Raw genomic sequence first — 19,863 nt, 5'->3', positions numbered from 1 at the left:
GATAGGGAAAGGAAAAGGACACATGGAAATGCCTTCATGCCATTTGAGCACACCTCAAGCAGCCAGCCCAGCTGACTGGGAATGAGCATAGAATCCCAGAATGGTTTGGGTTGGAAAGGACCTTAAACATCATTCAGTTCCACCCCTCTGCCACGGGCAGGGACACCTTCCACTAGACCAGGTTGCTCCAAGCCCCGTCCAAGCTGGCCTTGAACACTTCCAGGGATGGGGCAGCCACAGCTTCTCTGGGCAACCTGTGCCAGAGCCTCCCCACCCTCACAAAGAAAAATTTCTTTCCAATATCCAGTCTAAATCTCTGGCATTCTGGGAAGCCATTCCCCCTTGTCCTGTCACTCCAGGCCCTTGTCCAAAGTCCCTCTCCAGCTCTCTTGGAGCCACTTTAGGCACTGGAAGGGACTCTAAGGTCCTGCTGGAGCCTTCTCTTCTCCAGGTTGGACAGCATGTTTCCATTGCAGAAGTGCTCCAGCCCCTGGAGCATCTTATTAGCCTCCTTTGGACTCACTCTAACAACTCCGTGTCCTACTGCTCCAGGTGGGGTCTCACCAAAGCAGAGCAGAGGGACAGAATGGTTGGGTCCTGTCCAGCCTCTCATCCATCAGCCCCCTCAAGTCCATCTCCTCAGGGCTGCCCTCAATCCACTCTCTTCCCAGCCTGCATTTGTGCTTGGGATTGCCCCAACGCAGGAGCTTGCCCTTGGCCTTGTTGAACTGTTGGCCTGCCCAGGTGCCTTCCCTCCAGCCTGTGACCGCCCCCACAGCTCCGTGTCATCGGCAAACTGGCCAAGGGCGCATCGATCCCACTGCCCGTGTCACCGACAGAGAATCAAACAGCACCCGTGCCAACACTGACTCCTGAGGACACCACTGGCCACTGGGCTCCACCTGGACATTGAGCCCTTGACTACAACCCTTTCAGTGTGACCACCCAACCAATTCCTTATCCACCAAGTTGCCCATCTGTCAAATCCGCGTCTTCAGTTTAGAGACATGGATGCCACGCAGAACAGCGTCTAATCCCTCACACAAGTCCAGGTAGATGACATCAGTTGCTCTTTCCTCATCCATCAGTGCTGTAACCCCATGTTGGAAGGGCAGAAGGGCTCTCCCACAGCACCACACAACCTGCTTTCCCAGAGACACGTGTCTGAGCCCTCCCTGGGCTTTGGTCAGCATCATCCTTCACACCTGGCTTCCTCCTGCAAGTCCCTGAGCTGCAAAGGGCAAATCACAAGCCTCAGCATCACTGTTGCTTCCCAACTAACTGACAGAGGCCAATATGCCTGGGAAAATCCCTCCAAAGATCTCAAAATTTCTTTCCAGGGAAGGAAATGCCACAAGTTCGCAGGAAGAAGAGCGACAGATCAATAAGTGAAAAAGGCAGGAGCTCAGCAAAGAGAATTGCTCTTGCAAACACATTTTTGGACACTGCCTGCAATTTATGCTGCTGCTCATCTCACTTCCAAGGGAAGACAGATTGCCTGACTGGAAAGAGGAGCAGGAAATTGCCATAATAACCACGGAAAATCATACCTGGAAAATAGACCTTCTGGGGCTTCTTTAAACTATTCCCAGCACTGGTGTCCCTAGCGGAGGTCTGACCTCTCACACGTCAGAGCTAGAGAATAAAACCAAACTCTCCCTTTGACTTGGCACCCTGAAATCTAACTAATCAACAGCGCTGCGAGAAATCAATGCACCCACCAGCACACTGCCCCAAGGCCTCGTTAAAAAAGTGGAGGGGCTTCCATGAGTTTCCCACTCTGGTAACAGCCCCCTTACACCTTGGCACTGCTGGCAGTGACCCTGTGCATGAAAGGAGCCTGAAATACCTGCAGTTGGGTCTCCAGAGGCTGCCCCCCAAAAGTTCCCAGCTTCCCTTGCATTCCCAGGGCCATGCTGACAGCAGGGGAGGCATTCCCTGCTGGTATATTGATGCACTGGATGCTGGGGCACAGCATCCCATGTCAGCTTACTCACCAGTACCATCAAAACCAAAGGTTTTTCAGTGAAGTGGAGGAGAATATCTTAGGTGGAGGGGTTTTTGTCTGGTTTCTTTTTGTAAGATATTTTATGCTACAAAATGACTACTGCCATAGGGATTTTAAACCAAAGAAAAAAACCCCAGAAACGCATTCTTCTTTGAATGAAGGTTCAACAGGGCTCAGGGGGCTGGTCACAGGCCCAAGCAGGTCCAGGGCAGCCACCAGGAGCCTGGTAGACTGCTCTGCCAAGGCTCACAGTGGTGCACAACATGCAGCCAGCACTGGCTTCTGCCAGAGACGGAGGTGCTGACACCTCTCCAAGCGCTGCCTTGATCCAGTCCTGACACTAAGAACAATGCCACTGTTTGGCATTTATTCCATTTGCTTTGTGTTACTCTCAAAGACAAAGCTGAAAATTCCTTTTTTTCACTTTTTAACTGGCAGTTCAAGTCTGATTCATCCTTTGTGTGGAGGCAGCTCCCAGCAGCCCTGGCAGCAGCACCCAGTGCCCACAGGCAGCCAGGTGGGTGCGAGACCGTTCCCACCTCCCCACACATCTGCCCACACTGACACCAGACAGGACTCCAGCCCAAGTGTGACACCAGGTTTGACACTTCATTGGAGTCCCTTTCATCCCTGGTCCAGCTCTCAGCCCTGCCAGCGGGATGGCAGGAAGCTGAGTCATTTAGACAATGCACAGACACAATTCTGACAAACAGCTGGACAAACCCATTCCAGGGTCAACTGGGAGAGATGAATGGAGACACTCAGTTCCCACTGCAGAGCTGCTCCAGCCTCATGTTCCCCCATGCAGAACCCGCTAGGCCTCCCCCATGGAGGGACCCACCACATCAGTCTCCTCCCAGGCACTGGGCAGACATTTTCTGGGAAGCAAATATTGCTGGTTGTCCCTCCCCCTCCCCCAACCTTTCCATTTTACCTCCTGGACAATCCTGAGCAGAGCAGTTGTCTTTCTTGGCTGTTTAATCTCTCCCCAGCTCCCAAAGGATGTTCACTCATTGCCTGCAGAAGCTCAGCTACCTTTGATGTGTCTCAAATTCTACCCCCAGGCAGGTGACAAGTATTCAGGGAACTTGGGCAATTAAATGACAACAGAAAAAAGGGCTGCAGGAGAAGTTTAAAAATAAATAAATAAATGAATGGGAAACAAAAAGAAACCTGAGCAAAGCCCCTCCTCCCCACCCCACCCAAGGGCAGAGTTCGAGGTGAGCAAAGCCCCAAGGTGGGCAGAGCCTCCAGCTCTGAGAGGAAGGTCCTAACCCAGACACCTTGAGCACAAAGCCCTGCTCCCAAAAAACAGGGTGCTGCACCCAGGCCCATACTGGGAACAGGGACCCCCAGCACCACAGCCAGCCTAGGAGCTGAGATCCAATCACCATAGCCGGGCTGGGAGTTGGAGTTGGGATCCCACAGCCGGGTTGGTCCCACTACAGCACTACTTAACAGAGTAATTTGTGTCCAGGAGGTCCCGGACCATGGACCAGGCCAAGAAAACCTGGACAGAGGGTGGCATGGCTCCTGGCCTCCCAGCTGATTTGGGAAAGCCTCAGCCAGGACAGGGGACACAAAGCCAGTGGTGTCTCCAGGCTCAGCCAGGTCGAACCCAGGCTAAGCCCTCTGTCCTGCCCAGCCTAGCCTGGTAGCAGGGCTGCTGAACATGGAATAGTGACATCACAGCTCCCAGGAGCACGAGGCTTCAGTGCTGTCACCACCATATGAAGGGAACAAGATGCCTCTTACACCTCGTAGCCATCCCGATGGATGTTCACCACTTCCCATGTGGCTTTCAGATGGTGGGCAGGATGCTCATCCTGCAACTAGGAGGAAGAGAGGGGGCAGCTGCCAGGGGATGCCCAGGGCTGGGTGTGAAGGAAAGGAGCATGGTGGTCTTGCCCGGAAGAGCTGCTGGATGGGTGATGGCCATGTGGGGACACAGGCAGGACTGTAGCCCTGGCAGAGAGGTAACACGTCACCCACAATCCTGGGCTGGCACATCCCTGTGTGCCTCTGCTTATCAGTTCCTGGTCACTCCTCAGAGACCTGAAGGCGGTCTATGATGGGTCTCTTCCAGAGGAGGAGAGTAGCCTGGACTTTTCACAGAGATAGAGCTGCCCATCTCAGTCACCAGGTGGATGAGCTAAGTGGTGGTAAGGCCACCTACCCCCCAGACAGCATCATCCCACTGGGACCAGCACAAGGGGGACCTACTTGAACATGGCTCTGAAGCATGGACCCCTAATCCGCTGCTGAAGCATCCACATCCATCCAACTCTACCCAGCCTGCCCCAGCCTCAGGGCATCCACTGCTGAAGCCACAGCCACCAGGAGCCACTGGTGAGGGTGCTCCATCATCAAGGCCCCTTGGGACAGGGCAGCACACACATGACTCAGCACTGTGTCCCCTCCAACAAGCCAGGGACTGTCACTGGTCAGGGACTGTCACTGGGACTGTTACTGGTGGCGGCAAAAGGGTGGGACACAAACTGCCCGCAATGGCCGCAGCATCTGCCTCATCAACGTCTCTGTCTCCCTGGCAACCCGGCTACTGGCCTTCTCACTTGCAGCCGAGCAGGCTTCTGCACAAAAGCCATGCTCAATCTGTAGCAGAATTATGGCAGCCCTCTCCCCTTCCCTCATCCTCCCAAATTCATCCATTCCAAATTTTCCATCCAAAATTCATCATTAAACATAACCTTGCAGTGAGGAACAAGAAGCATCACACCAGAGTCCTGAGAAGTAGCAGTGCTCCTGCTCACCCTGCCTACCACCACCACCACCACCACTGGGTGTACTGAGAAACATTAGCCTTCTGGCTGGAGGAAAGTGGGACCTGTGGAGTAGCCAAATGTGGAGTGACAACACTGTCTCAGTGCCAGCTACCTTGAATAACTACATGTACATAGGAGCTGGACAAGCGTCTCCAGGTGACACCAGTGGCAGTGAGACCTAACATCACTCTCCATCCAGCAAGTACAGTGGCCTCAGAGGCTCCCAAAACTCCTCACTGCAGTACAGAGCTCCCTCCAATGCCTCGCCAGCATCCCCATCACCCCACCAAGTATCCTGCCTGCTGTACAGAGGGGGAAGGACAAAAGCCAAGACTTGAATTCCAGGGCAGCATATGGCTCCACGAAGAACCAGCCCAGAGGTCCCTGAGCAATGCCAGGGTAGAGCAAGCACCAGCCATGCTGAGGGCACTTTCAGGAGCCTGAGATGCTGTGCACAGAGGCATGACAAACACCTGACCCCTCCAGACTGAATATCCCCTAGGGAGGCACCAGAGAGGAAGGTAAGCCCTGGTACCCAAGACCTGCACCCTTCAGCTGCAATGAGGGGAGCAGAACCTGCTGGGCTCCTGCCAAGCAGTGCTTGGCACCTGCTCTTCAGGTTGCTGAGGATGGGAAGTGGCCTAAACACCGTTCAACCCCTTCAGCAACAGAGAGGAAAGCCAAGATAGGAAAATTTGTCGCAGAATAAAGAAGAGAGCAGCAAGGGGTGTCAAGAAAATTGGCTGGAAGAAGCCCAGAGAGGTGCCACCACCAGTACCTAGCCGTTGGAAGATGGTGGCCCAGAGCATACCTGCACCAGGGCCAGGTGCTCTCCTGAACATGGCCCAGCCTGTGCATTACCCTTGGGAGCAAGTCATGCAGGCCCCCAGCCCACACCATGTCTGCTCAGATGCTGCCTACAGCTTCAAATCCCTTGGGTCCTGCTGTGCCAAAAAAGCTGTTGAAACACCAGTCCCAGGTGGCAAGTCCTCCACAGGGATCTAAGAACAGACAGCTCTTCCTTTCCATCCAGCCCCAGTGGAATCACCAGTCTAGCAAGGAAGGAGCCCATCCCAGCCCTTCATACTCTTGGTCAAAAGCACTGGTGGGAGAGGGGTGTTACCTGACATGGGAACAGAGGTCTCCGTCACTCTGAGACTTGCTGAGGACTTGGGGGAGCTTGTGGTCATCAGAGCAACAAAGCTGCGTCTTCCCTGGAAAGCCCCATCTCCTGTTGCCCAAGCAGATAGCCCAGTGTGTCAAAGGTGGGGCAAGATCCCAGTACAGTTCTGGAAAGAGGAGCCTCCAACAGCCGGGCAGAGGTGTCAGAGATGGGTGGGCACCCCAGCTCGCCCCACCATGACACAGCATGGGGGAAGCTCAGCTCCTAAGTGGTGTGATGCAGAAGAGGTTAAAAGGATCAGCCAAGACAAGCAGGGTGCTTGTCCAGCAGCCAGCCTTTCCCAAGAGTTTGAGGGAGCTCCCACCAGCCTTCAGGGCACACACGGCCACATATCACAAACCTGTTTGCTCAGCCCCAGCCAAAGCAGCTGGGATGGCACAGAGCAAGGCTCATTGACCAAGGCATGTCTTGCAGCCAGGATGGGCCCCAAATCAAGAGGAAAGTGCACCAGCAGCCCCAAGGCAGGGTGGGGGACAGGCAGGGCACTGCCCCAGTACCTTGTAAGCAGCACTGCCAGCTCCCACCCCCTGCTGGGGTCCCACCGCTCTGTGGGGGTGGGGGGCACAGAGCACAGAACAGCTTCATCTTCCCAACTACTCTATAAAACAGACTGACAGTGTTTTTCAGGCCTAAGGTGATCTGTGCAGTGCCTTGGGTCAATTTTTTTAATAAAAATCTAATCTTGCCCAAGGTGCTGGGGAGGCACCCCAGCAGCTGCTCTGTGCCCACCTGCACTTTGCAGCCATTAGAAACTGCCCATAAACAGAGTTTTGGGGCTAAACCACCTCAGTGACACATTTTAACCGTGCTAGGAGCTCTGCCTGGGGACAGGGTAGTTGTGCCCAAGAGTTGGCCCTGCCCTGCTGGCCTCCTGTGCTTTTTGGGATGGGGAAGGGGCTGTCCCAGAGGTGCCATAGCCAAGTGGAGCAGTCAGCCCAGGTAGGGACCAGATTCTCCAGGGAGACCCTGGGACCACCACCAGCAGTGCAGAACATCCCTCCCCTCCTACTCCAACCCTCACACAGGGACAGCACTGGAGCAGAGCCCCAGAATGTTCTGGTGCAGCAGAGGAGGGGAGACTGAACCAAAGGCTTTGTGAACACAGCTCCCACTGACCACCACGGGGCATCAGCAGGGCACCTCAGATACACGAGCAGGCAGGGGTGTGGCAGACCACACGGACCACCCACCACCAGGGAATGCTCTTCCTCCACTGGTGACAGTAGTGAGCTGCTCCCATCCTATTGCAGGTCCTCTGCTGCCTCAGCAGCCACTACCCTCAGAGCAAGGCAGAGACCAGGGGTTCAGCCACCTTGTGCTGGGATGTGGCAGCCAGGAGAGATCAGCTGCTCTCTGTGCAAGAACACCCTGGGAAGCAGTGTGTTGGAAGAGGAGAGGAGCTTGAGGAGGTGAAGAGCACCTGGATGAAGGGGAGCCCCCAAAGAAAGCCCAGCTCAGGCACAGGCTTGGCCTTCTCCCATCATCTCTTTCCTTCCAAAGGGCCAAGGGCTCTTCCCACAGTCATCTTCTTCTGCTCTGCAGTCCCAGGAGGGACCTGTTTGGGTCCAAAGTACGAAGAGCCATGTTCCCCAGGGCAATGATCACACCTTGTCACCAGTTTTGAGGAGGACAGAGTTGTTTCATTGGAAGAGACCTACAACAACCATCAGTCCAAATGAGGGATGACCACCTCTTTTGAGCAAGCTCCCAAGGAACCACCCCTTTCCCTTCACTGCTGCCTACCCAATCCCAGCAGCAAGCCCTTCCAGACACCCAGGAAGTAGGATACAGCATCAGCTGTGATGGAGATGAAGGAATACAGAGAAAGGAGAAGCTCATTGCCAGCACAATCACTGTGCCGTGACCAAAGTGTCACCAATCTTTCACGAAGCAGGGGGACACCTCCCTCGGCACACAGCAGCAGCTGGCCTGGGGTGTGCTGGGAAGGATCTGCTTGCCAAGACTTGCTAGGGAGCTGGGACCTGTGGGTGACTGGCACAGGCTGGGTGAGCCTGCCTGGAATGCACAGACACAGAGTAGCTCTGCTGTGCTACAGCTGCCCCAAGTCCCCAGCACCAGCTCACAAGATGAAAGGGGAAATCATGAAACCAAAGACACAGACCTAGGCAGCTGCCCCCAGCTACACCTGGGGCACCAAGGCCAACAGCAAAAGCAAGGGCTCACCGCAGAGGTGGCACATGTCCTCCTGCTCCTCATGCCACCCCAGTGTGGGGAACTGCAACGGGGACTTGCATCCCCATGTAAGGGCAGAGCTTCCTGCAGGGCATCACCCAGGAGCCGAACACTGCCACGTCAGCGGTGGCTGGTGCCCAGCCTCCCATGCAGTGTTCCTCGTGCTGAGCCCCAGCATGGAGCCCACAGTACCCTGACCCCATCCTGCAGGGAAACTGAGGCACACAGCAATGCAGGAGCACAATGTAATCCACCACTGAAGTTGGGCCTGCACCTCTGCCTCAACCAATTCCAAAACTGGTCATCCAGCACCCAAACTCTTCAGCATACAGAGACAGGAGAGGAAACCCAGTTATTCTCCTTACTCTCCCCACAGACAGGCACTCCAGGGTACGGGTGGAGTTGGCATCTCACTGGATGCACAAAATGCCTGGAGGAGGAGAGCTGGTGAGACACCAGATGGTGAGAAACTGCTCATAAAACATGAGAACCTGCCCTGTTCAGAGTCAGAGACATCTCTAGCCCCAAGGAGCCCATCACAGCAGCCTATCACAGCCCTCAGCAGGGACATGGATCCCCTATCCGCATCTGTGCCCACAGAGTCACAGAATCTCCTGAGTGGGAAGGGACCCAAAAGGATCACTGAGTCCAGCTCCTGGCCCTGCACAGGGACAACCCCAACAATCCCCCCCTGTGACTGAAAGCGTTGCCCAAATGCTCCTTACACTCTGTCAGGCTTGGGGCCATGACATGACCACTGCCCTGCGGAACCTGTTCCAGTGCTTGACCACCCTCTGGGGGAAGAACTTGCACCCACTGCCTCATGTGGGCAGGAGCCAAACCCATGGGCAGCAGGGTTCCACTGCCACATGGCCCTGTTGCCTGGGAAAGAGCCAGGACAGCAGGGTGCAGCTATGGAGTTCCTCATTCCCCGTTTTTAGATGATGAAACCGTGCTCCCATCTCAGTCCTGGGTAAGCATCATACTGGAGTGTAGCTCTGTCCAGGCTCACCTCACAGGTCAGACAGCAAAAGCAAAAGCCAGACCTTGTCCTCCCAACCATCACTAGCCCCACACTGGTGGCAGGATGCACAGAAGCAGCTCCTCACATCTGGTTTCACATGGATGTCACTGTGTTGTGCAGTGGGGCCCTGGAGTAGAGCAGCCCTTCCAGTCAGAAGAACTGTGGGGCCTCTGAGAAAGCCTGGACCACAAGCCCTTAACTCTTTCAGGCATCACAGCTATTTAATCCTGCAGCTCAGACCTCTCCTGTACTTCGCTCCCAGCTGCCCAGCAGTGCCAGAGGCAACTCAGGCCAGCTGTGCCCAGCCTCATGAGCCCAAGGACCTGAGCCCTGAGCCAGCAAAACACCACAGCTAGTTTTTAAACACACCGCCTTCCTCAGATCCTCCATACAAAAGATGGTATGAAAACCAAGAGCATGGAAACTCAACACCACGAGTAATATCCCAAAGCCGCTCCGTCAGTGGACAAGGAGTCGGGCAGCCCATAGGAGCCTTTCTGTTGGCAAAGGGGCCCAAGTTCCAATTAAACCAGGAAACAATCCCAACACAAAGCCAGAAGCCCAAGCCCAGCAGTGTGGTGCTTTGGTGGGAGCAGGCTAGATTTCCAGTCCTGCTGGGGGTTCCTGGCAGACAAGCCTCCATGCTGAGCAACCCGTTCTACACTGCAAAACCCACTCAGCCTCATCTGGGATCTGGAAAGGAGAACAAAAGTTTTCTGGATAAACTCACGCTGCTTCTGGGGGCTGCTCTCAGTGCTCGGTTCAGGCACAATTCAGAACCTGCAAGGAAGAAATCAGATCTGGTTAAAAAGAAGATGATAGCAAGTTCTCGGAAGGACAGCTACAGCTGTCACAAGAGGGTGCCTGCCTAGCTCGAGCACTGTGTTTAAATTCCATACAGATGTCCTTGCTGGAGAATGGAAGCTCAAGATCGTGTCAGATGTCATTTTGCTCTCCAAGAGCCTGATGTGAAGGCCAGCTCTGTTCATTCCAGGATAAAAGCAAATATTTACTACAGCAGTGCTGCAGAGCCAACACACCTCCAAGAAGTGACACTGATCCCCTGGGTGTGACCCAAGTGTTCTCTTTTCAGGCCATCTGTACCACCCCATTGTCACCCATCCCTCCGGCTCATGGCATGGCCTCCACAGTGACACCAAGGGTGACATCTGGTCAGCAGGGCTTTGGCTGCAGGTGATGATGCAGGTCAGTGATGTGGGACCTACACAAGGCAGTCCCGATCCCTCATCCATGGAGTCACTGGCAGGTCTGGCACACCAGGAGGAAAATGAGCAGTTTGAACAGGAACAGCCCCCATCCTGCAACAGCATTTTCAGGGCCACTTTTTATATGACAAATGCATCTAACAGGAGAGAAGAATCTGCCCAGCAGGCACTACAGTGACATGGAAGAGGAAGCACGGTCTCACAGCACAGCAGGGATACCTCCCACTTTTCCAAGGTTTAATTTTCAAACATACTTGGACAGGCAAGGCCCAGCCTCCCACCAGTGCAGAAGCAAAGCAGGCAGGATGACACACCTATGCAAAGCTCCCACCTCTCCCATGGCTTCAGAAAAATCCTTTCGCTCTCCACAAGCAAACAACAGCTGTGTGTGGCCAACAGCCTGCCCTGACACTGACCCACAGTAGCTTTCCCAAAGAGGTACAAAAGCTGATCCACTTTCCATGTGGACCAACTCCCCACACAGCATGGCAACATCAGCGACTGGCCCACAGCTGGGCAGCTCCCCCATGGGCTCTGGCCAGACACACAAGGATCTGTGGAGTTCTCTCCCTCCTTTGGCCTCTGTGGCCCTGCTCCTTCTCTGTCAAGCCCAGCAATTTCTGTGGGTACTCTGTGCTGCTCTCAGGTTTGTAAGCTCAGCTTTCTCCTATCCCAGCTCAAGGGCGAGTCAACAGAAGCCAAGCAGAGATGGGCAGGCAGGTTCACAGCCAGGTACAAAAGCAGCCAGCTTTCCACAGACCCAGAAGAAGAGGTATGACACTTGGTGCTCCCAAGCCTGCACCCTGTTCCTCCTGCAAGGGAGGATGGAGGATGCAGCCACCGAAGGCAGGGGAGTCGCACTCGACACTCCCCAACCTGCCTGTGTTGATGCTGTCACACAAAGCCCTTGTGTTCTCCATCAGCCACTGACTGTGGCTTCCCTGAGTGAGCAGCATTCACTGGGACTGACTGTATTATGGCAGGCTCCAAGATATAGACATCAATTAGTATCATTAATGAAGTGTTCTGAGAATACAGGCAGTGGGAGCAAGACCTTCCCCAACCCTGCTCACTTCTGCCTGCAAACAGTAGCTCCCCATCACACTCCTGCAACAGAAAATCCATGCTGGATTGTATCCTGACCTCCTGCCACGCAGCTTTGCCAGCACCCGGCCACTGAGTACACCATCGCAGCCACAGACACTGCCCCAGGCTCGAAAACATCCCACAGTGACCTACATTGTCACAACATCGTCATCACAATCATCCAGTCTGGTCCTGATGGGTCAGTGTGAATGCTGGCTGGGGAACAGGCGCTGGGACACGGCAGCAGCCAGATGAAGGCTCCAGTCTGTGCCCAGGGCAGAGCCCAGCTGGCACCATGGGCCAGCTCAGCTGCTGGCTGGGCTTAGGAGGGAGCCCTGCACTGGCCCAGCTCACTCAAATCTGGGCCAGCATGTTGCAAACATGCTGATGGGTCCAACAAGGGACAAGGATTCGCACTGTCCCCTTCACATGAGCACCAGAGCAGGAGCACACCTGAAGCAGGGAGTGCAGCAGCACATACGGAGAAGCAGTCCAGCTGCGCACAGATTTGCCCACTCAGCATCACAGCAGCTCAGTGAGCCGAGAGGGAACAGCCCAGCCAGCGCCCAGCAGGAGAGGCCCATAGACCACACCACCATGGGCTTCCAGGCTGCCCTGCCCACACCCACAGCCAGCAGCAGCGCACCAGGGTGAGACTGAGCTCCAAAGCTCTTACAGCAATACTGAAGGGGCAGATAATGCTCCCAAAACACAGCATGGGCAGCTGCATCTTCTCTGCATCCTGTGGTACTTCCCACAGTCACCTGAAGTCACCTGTATTTCTTACATATAGGTCACACATGAGACCAAGGTGACCAACAGAGATTTATAATCATCATATAGAATCATAGGATGGCGTGAGTTGAAAGGGACCTTAAAGTTCATCTTGTTCCACAGCCTTCCACTAGACACCTTCCACTAGACCGGGTTGCTCAAAGCCCAGTTTAACCTGGCCCTGGACGCTTCCAGAGATGCCATGCTACCATACCATAGCACTGGAAAACATTCTTTGGTTCCCTGAAGAACAGTTCCAGTGATTTGGCAGAGGTAACAGCCCCTGCCCCACATACGGATGCACATACCCAGAGCCAGATCAGCCCTCACAGGAGGTTTCTCTTGTTCTGGCCAGTTCACTCCACAGGACCTTCACCTATCAGGACTTGCAGTAAATCTCCTAAAGGGAAACACTGCTGAGAATTCAGGCTGGAATTTTCCCCCACCAAAGTTCACCATCAACTTTAGGTTTGCATCCTTGTCAAAAACGGTCAGCGAGAAGCAGACCCAGCTGTACGACCACCCCTCTCCCACCTTGAGACCTTTGCTACGCCCCTGTCAGCACCATTAAAGCAGATCCCCAAAGTTCTGTCAGGTACTACACCACCCTGTGCTCTGCAAGGCTTCTGCTGGCACAAACACTGCCAGATCCATAGTACACCTAATTAGAAAATCCAGTTGCTTCTCTTATGCATATAGTAGTGCTTCCCACAGGATCATTAAGGAGAAAAACCTGCAGGTGTCCTTCACATGTGGCCACCTGGGTGATGGTCCCCTGTGGATGGGCCTGAGGAGGATGCGAAAGGCTGGTCCATCCCCCTCCCACCCTGCAGCCGCCTCCGGCCTGGCCTCGCTGCTGGCACTCGCCCTGACAAGTCCGATTAGCTGATTACAAAGGGGAATGTGTCATTTCAAACACACAATCAGATTTCCCGGCCCTTCTGCCCATAACAAAATGTCTCATGAAATGGCTCATTCTGCTCTCCCATAGAAACGTGTTTCCCTGCAAAAGCCTGATACGAGGAGAGGAGGCAGAAAAAGGAAAAGGCAAAGCTAAAAATATCATCTGAAAGATACCACGACAGCAACAGATTCACAGGAAAACGAGGTGGGAAGGGGGCTGCGAACGTGTTAAGATCCTGTTTAATCTCTCCCCAGCCACCTAAAAAATGCATCGAAGGCAGAAATGATACCTCAACATTTCCTTTGTGCGAGAGCTGACTCCACCCTGTGTTTTCCTCTCCATCTGATGCTCAGGGAAGGATACCAACAGACATCCCTGTTGCTGCCAGGCAGCGAGGGGCCCTGGCAGTGGGTTAGTAGGAGCAGAGGGAGGAAGGAGTCGGTGGGAGGAACCTGGCAGCAGGGCCAGGCTGTGAATCCTCATTCAGCATCATCTCAGACGCAGGATGAGCTTTACACTAGCACAGCACCTCCACCCCATCGCCAGCACCTTGCAAAGGAGCATTGAGACTGAGGAGGCATCAGGGACATCTCAGTGTACTGAGATGGCCACAGGGTCCAGTTACAGCTGGTGGGCAGAGGGCTGGTCTCTGAATGGGGGATGGACCAACCTGCTACCTCATTTCATCACTACAAAGAGGCCAAGTGCCCAAGCAAAACTGCTGACCTGCTGGCAGCTGCAGATCTGCAGCTTCAGCCTCATTTATCTCGTGTTTTGAGCACAAAAGAATCAGCACAGTCTCCTCTTGGCACTGTGATCCTGCTGGACCCGGGATGCTGCGCACCCAGAGCCAGCTGCCCCCAGACACTGCAGCTCCCACACAGGGCAGACCCCGCCTGGGACACTGCTAAGCCCCTTGGGGAGCCAGGATTGCCCTACAGAGGACAAAACCCAGACCATCAGCAGAAGATGAAAAGAAAATCCTCTTCCAGAGCGTTATAATCCAGATTTTAAGGCTCTGTCTGCTGCTCCCACTCCTGAGGAGTCTACATGAGCATGTTCATGGGCGTGCGCACACCAGGCAGGGTACTGTCAGCTGCATTCAGAGCCCCCTCAGTTGTGTATTGGGACAAGTAGACATGAGAATTTGTACCAAATCACCCATGTCTGCTTCTCCCAGTACATGTCTGACCCTTTCCACACAGTCCCACAGCTCCCTGCCAAGTTGCAAGGAGAGTGAACTTTGACTCCTGTCCCAGTCATACAAAACTTCAGCCCAACAGCTCGTCTTGGGATTAGATATTAGGGAGAAGTTCTTCCCTGTGAGGGTGGGGAGATCCTGGCACAGGTTGCCCAGAGGAGCTGTGGCTGCCCTATCCCTGGAAGTGTCCAAGGTCAGGTTGGATGGGGCATGGAGCAACCTGGGCTAGTGGAAGGTGTCCCTGCCCGTGGCAGTGGGATTGGAATGAGATGAGCTTTAAGGTCCCTTCCAACCCAAACCCATAATTCCGTGCCACCATGCACCCCTAAACAGTTCACCTCCTTGGAGCAAGGCAGGGTGGAGGAAGCAGCTGCCATCCAAGACAAGGGACATCCATGGAGGCTGGGTCCAGCACCCTGCTCTGTACCAGGACAGGAGACATGCTGCAGAAAGCAGACACTGCTCCCACGGTGAAGGACATGGTTGCTCAGATCTCCCACTCTTCACTTTAAGGCACACGTAGGTCCTGGACAACCCACAAATATCCACCCAAGGGCTGGAAAGAGAGGAAGGATGGATCTTCAGGCTTAAGGAAATACTGCAACATGCCTCCATCAGACAGTCTCTTTCCACCATCCTTTCCACCACCTGTAATTCAGTCAAGGTGATGATGAAGGACTGGACAGGTCAGCATGGTGCCTCACCAGCAGCACTGATGCTAGACTTTATAGACCCAAGAAGCACAGGGCAGGGGCTGGGAAGGAGTTCCCAAGGGAGACTCTTCTCCAGCTTCCACACATACAACCCCTTCCAGGCTCAAGTGACAGCATAAGCCAACAGTGACTGTGGGTCCAGGCTCAAAGCCAATGACCCCTGACAGAAGGAGAGAATCGGGGCCAGACCCTTCACTAAGCACCACAGATCCGCACAGACTTCCTCGGTGCAACCACCCCAGCTCTGACAAATCCAAACCTGCTGACTCAGAGCCACCGACTGCTGTAATGAGAACAATAAGCCACGCAGCCGTCACTGTCACAGCCTCAGCGCAAGCACATTTTAGGTGCCCGTATGAGAGTCAGGTATTTGTAGCTGCACAGGTCTCCCTGCACAGGAGCTTCCAGAATCCAGGGACTCAGGAACTGCCGCTGTTTTGTGTTTCTTCTTTGCCATCTCTGCTTAAAACAGAGCTCCAGGTTCAACTTAGACCTCCAAGTGGCAGGCACCCCATGAAAGTCTACTATACACAGGCCTTACAGCCTCCCATGCTGCTCTGTGCAAAGCTTAAGCCCAATACTCAGCCCATTTCTTCGCACACACTTGCTTCCCCATCGGCATCCCAGCTGTCACTCTGGCACCATAGCACTGTGCCCAAGGCAGCAGGGAAATATCCCAAGTCCATGGCCAAAGAGAATTAAGGCAAAGGACACTCAAATGATGCCTCTGTCTGAGCAGGAAGCTCGGAGCAAGCCTGGGACCAGCCAAGCTCACTCCCTGCCCTTTAATGAACAGGTCATTCTCTGTGGCTTCCTAATTTAGAAATCCTAATTAGTTATGGGAAAGATTTCTTCTTTTAGGGACAAAATTAGTCAGGCATCTGACTGGTCTGTCTGTCTCTGAAAGCCTCCTCTAGGAAAGCAGAAGTCCTCAGCAGTGCTGGAGCAAGGAGGAAGGTAGGCAGCCTGGAGTGATGCTGGAGTCACTCATGGGACAAGGGCTTGGTGCTGCCGGCAGAAAGCCCAAAACATTATTCTGTAAATCAATGAGAGATCCAGCTCCTCACCAGGACCAAGGTCATCACCCAGAGCTTATCAGGGAGATAACTGCCTGGGGGAAGAAAATTGACTTCTACGATTTTCCCCATTCTACACTGCAGTGACTCCTTCAGCTGACCCAGCCACCCCTCTTGGCCACACAGAAAACACACACTAGAAGACACTTACTCTGAAAGGTTGTTATGGTGGTGGCAACCACGGCAGCAGCCCAGGAAAGGGGGCCCAGCATGCTCCATGTCTGCACTGGACAGGGGATTTACCAAAACCTTCCCCTTCCAAATGCCAGGAACATGGGCTCTCTGCTCCACTCATGTCTTTAAGCCCAGAAAAACAACACTGGACTTCAAAAACCCTTTCTAGATGCTTCCTCCAAACCAAAACCTAAGAGATTTGGAAAATGCTCGTTTCTCAGAAACTGATAAAAATAAAAAATCCTGTACAGTTCTAGGCACAGCATCAACAAGACACCAAAGCAGCAAGAGAAGAACCCACCCCCTGCAGCCAAAGCCAGCTCACTCCAGCACAAACACAGGCTCTGTGTTCCACAGCCCTGCCCAGGGCTCTCCTGGAAACAGCAACTGCTGCTTTTATGGCAGTGTCACCAGCTGAAATCCTGGCTAAAGCAGTTGACATTGCCCCATCCCCGGGCCAAGAGGAGAAGAGATGAGAATACTCTCCTCTCAGCGGGGCTGTGGGGGGGAGGCGGCTCACGCCCCATCAAGGGATGGCCACACCATGGTCCTTGACTTCAAACATGGAGCTTTATCCCTTTGTAGGGAGGAACACTCTGGACATGTGCTACAACAGCCAGGACCAAGCCACGGCTTCCAGAACATGCCCTGCATCCCTGCACACAACAGAGACGGGTCCTCATGGAGAGCACCCTGGGGAGCCCCCCCATAGACAGGCTTCATGCCTACCAAACCAGACTCTAAACCAACAGAATTAAAGAGCAATTCCCTTCTTCAAGGACCATTGCCCAAACCCAGCCGACCTTCCCTCAGTTCCAAACTCATGTGATGGCAACAAGGACATACAGCTGAAGGCCAGCAGAGCAGCTCTCCAGCCTTCACAGCCGTGGTCCAAGGCGCCTGACACCAAGAGTCCTCCCGTGGGACAGAAAAGGATGCAGAGACTCCCCAAGCGCAGACCGTGTAACAATGTGCTTCCCACATCTCCAGTGGTTTGGAAGCAAAAATCCCTTTGGACAAGTCTAGCATGAGAAAGCTGGAGGGAAAGTGCCAGCTAAGTGCGGGAAGAGGCTTATGCATGGGCTGATCTCTCTGAGGATGCTGGAGAAACCACACCTCATCTACAGCAATGGAGAACCAGCTGATCAGGAGTCACCTCACACCATCCACAGATGAATCAAATACAGCTTTGCTATCGCCTGCAGCACATTGTGACTATCCAGCCACGCACACCCTGTTTGCCCACAGGAGGGTTTCCACCGTGACAGGCTGAGGGCTGGGCACACTAGAGGGGAACAATATCCCAAGAAACAGCCAGAGAAAAAGAGATAGGAAATACAGAAACCACTGATGGGGAAAGGGCCACGCAGGTCTTCTAGTACGATCTCCCGGGTAACCAGCCTATGGAGAAAATGCTGAGCTCAAGGATACCTCTAGAGCCCACCTCCTGCCATATGACAGTACTCCAAAAATAACCACAGAAATATGCGAGGACCCATTCCAAGTTGTTCCTGGCTCTCTCCAATTCTCCCTCTAATGTAAATCATCTCTCTCAAATCGCAGGCCGGCAGAACAATGTGTTACAGCAGCTCGGGGCTACGGATCCCCGAGGCCGGCTCATCCTGCCCTAAGGACCCGGCTGCCTCTGCTGCTTCCCCGCACTCCGCTCTGCTCCTTGGCGGGTGGAAGCGCGGTCCTACCCACACCCTACGCCATCGGACCCCCGTTGGGAGCCGCGCCCCGGCGGGAGCATCCCGGCAGGACACGGTGCGGAATGCGCCGGTGCCGGGAAGGGGAGGCCCGGCTTGGAACAGCTTTCCCGGCGGTGGGGCTGCAGCCCTGCGCGCAACCTGCCCGCCTCTCCCCCGCAGGCACAGCACCGCACCTGGGGCTGCCCAGCCCCGCACCCCCGCACCCCCGCGCCCCCCGCACTCCTCCGGCTCACCTCTGCTCTGCCCGCTCCGTTCCGCCGCCGTCTACCGGGCGAGGCCCCACGCCACAGCGGCCACTGCCCGCAACCCTGCCCGCCCTGCCTGCCCGCCCTGCCCGCTCCTGCCCGCCGTGCGGCGGGAGCGGCGCAGCGCGGGGCGGGGCGGGACGCGCCGCCGCGGAGGGGGCGGGAACGCCCCGCCCCCGCCGCACCGGAGCCGCCCTCGGGCCGCAGCGGAGCTGCGGGGGCTGCGGGAAGTGTGGGGCTGTGCCGGGCACTGTCCGCCCCCGAAGCACTGGGGGCCACCGAGGCAGTTGCCAGGGACGTCTCGCGTGATCCCCCGCCCACGGATAGGGTCCCACAGAGACACCTTGAGTGTCCTCCCAGACTCCCCATCCTTGCAGAGCCTCCTTCTGCCACCCCTGCCCTCACCCCCGGGCCCCGGACGCAGAACACGCGACGAGTTCTCCAGCTCCCAGGGGCTCCTGGTCCTTCCCGGAGCATCCCGGGAAGCCCACTTGCTGTGCACAGCCTGTTTGGGGGGCACACCCATAAGCCAGGCCCTGGAGATCTTCACATCATTGACTCACTGGACTTGTGCATTTTGGGGTTGTCAGGGCGAGCAGCGCCCCCCAGGAGATGCAGATGGAACAGGGGGCTGTTGCTGCAACAGACACGAGCGCACTCACAGCACGGATACACGGGGTGCATGGGCACACTGGATGCACAGCGTAGATGCACTGGATGCAGGGATGCACTGTTGCACAGAATGGATGCACGGGGTGCAGAGTGCACTGAATGCACAGTAGGGGAGCAGTGGGTGAGGGACGGACTGGACATACAATGGGGATGTACTGGCTGCAGGGATGCGCTGGGTACACAGGGATGCACCAAATGCACAGCAGGGATGCAGTGGCCACTCTGCATGGATGTAACAGGAGGAATGAGTCTGGTTTCCTCATTCCCAGAGCCTGTGGCAAGTTCCAGCTCAGTACCCAGTGCCCTCTGCACTTGTGCGCCATGCAGGGCTCCCAGCAGCACATTATGCCCTGGACTGCCCTGCCGAGGCTTGGCTTTGCTCTGTTACCTGGTGGCACGTCTGCCCTCGGTGACTGTCCTGGTCCTCTGAGGCCGGAAGGCTGCAGCATTGTGTGGGACTCCAGGAAAAGCAGGTCTCCAGCAGCACAGAGGAGGCCAGGGGACTCTTCCCAGCAGGGAAGCTCCCACCTGGCTGCCTCTGCTTGTTCTCTGCAAGCCAGGTTGGCCTGGGGTGGCTTGTCACAGTGTGTCAGTATGCAGTTGCTTGTCTGGTAGCCGTGGGTGCCAGGGCTCTGTGCCTGCTGCCTCTGGGTGCTGCTCCTCAGCCTCCTCCCCACTGGCCTTTGGGAAACCTGCCATTCCCGCTCACACAGAGAGCCTGACCCCTCACCACCACAGCTGGGATGAAGTACTGGAACGAGGCAGGCCTTGTTTTACTGCGTTAGAAAGTGCCTCCTTTATCAGCCACACTGAGGCTTTTTTCCTGACAAACCACATACCAGTGGAGAGTACCAGGAACAAAATGAGGCTGCATGGTCCAGTGGTTCGA

At 55.1% G+C, this 19,863-nt stretch overlaps 1 protein-coding gene across 14 annotated transcripts in view; it reads right to left on the bottom strand.

The window, feature by feature from the left end:
* EPB41L1 (erythrocyte membrane protein band 4.1 like 1) overlaps positions 1-18,423 on the bottom strand; it is a 69,838-nt gene extending 51,415 nt beyond the window's left edge. For 13 of the 14 annotated variants that reach the window (XM_051803229.1, XM_051803224.1, XM_051803228.1 and 10 more), the window contains exons 1-2: positions 18,291-18,423; positions 9,922-9,971 (exon numbers count right to left, since the gene is read on the bottom strand). The gene's annotated coding sequence lies outside the window, so the exon portion shown is untranslated. The remainder of the gene's footprint in view (positions 1-9,921; positions 9,972-18,290) is intronic. The other variant, XM_051803226.1, reaches the window with a different exon arrangement.
* Between the last annotated feature and the right edge of the window lie 1,440 nt (positions 18,424-19,863).

Source organism: Manacus candei, unplaced genomic scaffold (assembly GCF_025592945.1).
Source record: "Manacus candei isolate 608988 ecotype Guabito, Panama unplaced genomic scaffold, ASM2559294v1 h1tg000057l, whole genome shotgun sequence".
In the NCBI taxonomy this organism is placed as follows: domain Eukaryota; kingdom Metazoa; phylum Chordata; class Aves; order Passeriformes; family Pipridae; genus Manacus; species Manacus candei.
The sequence above is the reverse complement of the archived record's forward strand: the minus strand, read 5'-3'. Positions and strand labels throughout refer to the sequence as shown.